Raw genomic sequence first — 4901 nt, 5'->3', positions numbered from 1 at the left:
GTATTATTCGGGGAAGAGAGTGGAGAAAATTCATCGGCGACTATAGCGTTGGTTCTATTGTAACCCTTTACCGTGACGATGATGGCAACTACAAGATCCAAGTGCGGTGATGGATGAAATCGGTATCTTCATCATCATCATCAGCATCATCATGTGGTATAAGCAAATCCTTTTGATATATGATCATGGACTTTTGAGTTGCTGTTTTGTTTGAATCTTAATCTTATATCAGTTTCTCATTATAACTATCAGACATCATGTATTTCCAAAACTGTTTCGTTGAATCTTAATCTTAGTGTTCTTTTGTTAATTGGTGTCCTGTTTTGAACTTAATTCCATCAGTAGCATCTTCCTTGCGCAAAATCCCATACAAACAGGCAGGGGTGGAGAGCACTGTGTCTTGTCTCCAAAATTTTTAAATTTATTTATTTATTATATATATTTTTTAAAATATATATAATAATAAATTGATCTCATAAGCCTTACTCAATTTTATTTTAATTTTTAAATTTCTCCTCACCTCTTTTTCTTTTTCAAATCTTTTTTATTTTTACTTTACTTTTTCCTCTTGTAACTCAACATTGAAATACACTTCATTTTTCAAAAAATATTTATGAGCTTGTGAGCTACTTATCACCATTGTGTGAAATTAATAAGAAGTAAATTTTTTTTATCTTTTATCTTTTTATTTATATTATTTAACTGTTTATATATTTAATCATTATGTGAAATCATATATATCATATTTAATTTTATACAATTTATGCATTATAGTTTTATATTTAGTATTTTAAGTTTAAATGGAAAAAATAAAAATATTAGATATTGATTACATTAACTTTGTTTTAAGTTTGATTGAAGTATGAGTAAGTTAAAAATAATTGACAAATTCTTCAAAAGAAAACAAAGTGAATCATTCAAATAATTCTCAATCTTAAAGAAATTGTTGGTTAAGTTCAACATATTAATTTTAAAAATTTTAAATCTTTATTCCATTTTATCTTTAATCCCTCCAAACAAAAATTAGCTAGTTCCGTCCTTGCAAATAACTAAGGGACTCGGCTAGAAAACAAGCCCGGGATCTCTACCTTCAACCTGGTTTACAAAGAAGGCCAGCATCAACCCATGGGTAGACAAGAATCAATTAACAAACAAGACCAATCAGCCATAAACCTCTCAAGAGCTTCTTCATAGAAACTAATTATTCACTAACCTAACAATCTGAGAGAAGGCCTACTTTCTTGCACTACTTTTTCGTATTCATCCCCTTTTCCTTTCTTTCTTTCCTTTTTCTTTTTTCCATGCTGACGTAAACACGTTACAATGGCCATAAACTCTCGGGGGCTAAAACAATCTTGGGAAAAAGATTGGCAACTGTAGTAAGGGAAGTCACATGAGCTGTAGTGCCATTCAATCTGGTGATATCCCCATTAATTATACACAGTGACATTGGAACTTCTTAGAAGCATCAGCCTACAAACTCCATTATTTCCTAATCGAGAGCAGCTCAAAACTTCGAAGAGGGTGATCATCATCACGGCTTCCTCCAACAAGGGCAGCACGACTAGATGTTTTGGCCCCAAAGGCTAGTTGGATTCTTTGTGTGGTAGACGTACATGCGACCACCACTTGATACAAGTCTGTTCTGTTGAATGTCACTGGGTTCACCTGATGAACTAGCAGGCCTGCTCGCTGCTACAGCTCTTCTTGAAGTGCTATCATATCGAGAAGAACTGCGTCTTTTATCTGAATCAGTGTGCACATGCTTTGACAAAGTTACATCCTCAGCAGTCTTGTGTCTAGAATGATCACGTCGAGGATCAATTATTTTTTCCTATTTTTTGGACTAAAGTAAAGTTACTAAACTACCATCTTCTAAATCAAATAGTTGGGAGGATCAATTATTAAGGTTCCAATAATCTATAGCTGGTCCTGCAGCTAAACCTGCTCTTCCACTGGTATGCCACCCTTTCGAGCTGCCACCAATCTGTGGGCACTTCAAAACAGTCCAGTCAAAGACATAATCAAACTGATAACCTTCTCTTATAGTTCAGTACTTTAATTAGGTTAAACTCAAAACTATCAAATATGTTAATGTTATACTAAAAGTTATAATAACATTATAATTAAATTATAACGTGCAATTGGCTCTGCATCTCGTGCACTATCAGTTATGTGTCTGTCGGTCAAGATGTTTGGTCGTTGAATCGAATAAACCTTGAACATTGGCTTAATGGTTGAAAGCAAGTTGTCTTCTCTAAAATGGAGGAATGCTTATGGTATGATGGATGATGTCGGCTTCATTTGGTGGGTCTGTTTTATTAATAGCTTGATATTTCAGGCGGTGCTACTCCACCCACCTTGGGCAGCAGTTGTCCCTCTTCTTTTTGTAGCTACGTTATTAATATCGAAATGGTCTCTTTCTCTACCTGCAAAAGTATCCAATTGAAAAAAGGAAAAACAATAGAGAAATACGAGTGCAAGTCAATAGAAGGGAATGGTTCAATCCCTTGCATTCAATTGAGCAGTACTTTGATGTTGAACTTTGTATTTCACATCCACATGCTTCACACTCTTTGCTACCTTCATGGCCACTCTTATTACTATTACTACTTCCATACTGCTTTTCTTGTGACTCTCTATCAATGTAAACAATTGGATCAAGATTCTTGATATTATCATATTCGATATTAGATAAATAAAACAAATTTTTTATTACCGAAATCCTAATTTGTAATAGTTGATATGTGAATTTGAACACCTAAAAAGAAAACAAAAAAAAGATAATTATTGAATCATTAACGAACCAAAGAATACAGTTCTAAGGATGGGAAAACTACTTACTTGAAGAACTTGGTGACCTTGATGATCACGAGAGTGGTTATTGCAACTTTCACAGAAGAAAAAACCCAGCATGCAATCTTTGCAGAAGAAAGATTGTTGCCCTGTGCTTGATTGACATGGGCAAGATTGCTGAAACGTTGGCTTTTCTTGCAGCAATGCCATTAACCAAGACAAATCAACCAGGGCTGCCAAGGATGTCATGATTCTCCTCTTTGCTTTTCCAATGTATTAGGGGCTAGTTTCGTTCTATCAATTACTCACTCTATGAATAATCAATTGACAAGAATTCTAGTTAAAAATAAAGTGATTCTCCGGAAAGTAAGGTTTATCGTGTCTACTTGTTATTAAAGAAAACTCACCATACACAGCCAAAATTTAGGCCAATTTATATCAAATTAGCCCATTAAAACCCAACATTAGAACCCCAGTTACCTATTTCCATCAACCTGATTGGGGCCAAATTAGTCTCAAAAACCCAATTTAAAGGCCCAGTATTATGCATAGTCTCTTCTTTACGTTGCTGTCTTCATGTTATGTATTTAAATTCTAATTTTGCATAGACATAACTTTAAGGTGTTTATAAAGAACTTGTTATAATAAACTCTGAATTATATATTTCATTAGGTTATTTTGGTTGTAAATTCAGTGAATAACACACTTTGTAAAAGGCAAACTCTTTAAATATATTTGATCTGTTGTAAATTACGTACCTTACCAATTTTGTGAGAGTTTATGATTACTATATATTCGCAGATTTAATGCTTGTTTGACATGGATGATTCAATACGTCATTGTTTTTTCTAGTTGAAAAATGTAACTTTCAAGAGTTTTCGAAAATTACGTATCCATGAAAATTGGGATTAGTGGATTTATCAAAAAGAGTAATTTTCATTAAAAAAATATTTTTATTTTATAGAAACTGAACGTGTATTAATTAATAATAAGAAAAAAATATATTATAATTTATGAGAATCGCACTCGAGTATTTAACTAATTAATTAATACATAATTTTTTACTTAAAATTTTACAACAATCGAGACAAAGAGTGAGGTAAAAAAATAAGATAGAAGATTTAGATCCACCGTGGCCTTCTTTATTTTTATCTTTTCATCAAACATGTTTCACTCAATTTTCAGTGTATTTTTATCTTTTCATCAAACGGTTTCCATCAATCATGATGGGGTCCAAAAAGTACACCATCAACGGATTTGATTTATTTCCCAACAGCAGAGGCGAACCCGTTTTGATACAAGCCGCATCAGATACACCACTAAAGTATTAAAATTTTAATTTATTTAATCCTCTATTATAACAGACCGAACCGATCAAACTGATCAAAATATTTACCTTTAATCAAATGCATGTGAGAAACTTTCTAGGTATGGCATGTTTCTCGCTTAGGTTGGCCTACTCTTTCTAATCCCAAAGAGATGTGTTTAGAAAAAGCAAACAAATATTAAAGATTAAGATATAATATTCAGTTAGAAAACATTAATGATGATAATATATATACTTTTTTAGCAAATGATGATAACATTGAAAATAAGATCTCACTCATCAAATAAAAATTCCCTTTTTGTTTTTAATTAATTAATTATTTATTATTTTATTATTTTTACAAAAAAAGGTTGTGATTATATATATTATGATTAGAATATCATAATAAGATACTTTGATTTTTTTTCATAATATTATTAAAATATTTTATAAAATTTGATTAAGCTTTTAAATAAAAATTATTAAATAATATTTTAAAAATTAAATTAGACAAAATACATGAATACAAGAACTTGATAAATATTTTGATCATAAAATTTCTTTTAGATTCAGAGCCTCCTGCATTAATAACCACAATGACATCCTTTGCGGGGAGCATCATTATTATGTACGTGCAAAAAAGCAAAAGACAACCGTCTTGTGTCGTGATAAATAATTATTTGTTATAACCATTTGAAGATCTAATAAAATTTGATTAAGCACGTGACACAAGGTTATCATTGTCCTAAGATACGATGTTACTAATAAAAGATTCATATTTGATTAAAACAATATTTTA

At 31.4% G+C, this 4901-nt stretch overlaps 1 pseudogene; it reads right to left on the bottom strand.

Annotated features, from left to right (window-relative positions):
• Window positions 1-1476: 1476 nt before the first annotated feature.
• LOC148761397 (casein kinase 1-like protein 9) lies at window positions 1477-2589 on the bottom strand (annotated as a pseudogene).
• Between the last annotated feature and the right edge of the window lie 2312 nt (window positions 2590-4901).

Source organism: Theobroma cacao, chromosome 7 (genome assembly GCF_053813885.1).
Source record: "Theobroma cacao isolate CCN51 chromosome 7, ASM5381388v1, whole genome shotgun sequence".
Classification (NCBI taxonomy): Eukaryota; Viridiplantae; Streptophyta; class Magnoliopsida; order Malvales; family Malvaceae; genus Theobroma; species Theobroma cacao.
This window is presented reverse-complemented; position numbering and strand designations above follow the sequence as displayed.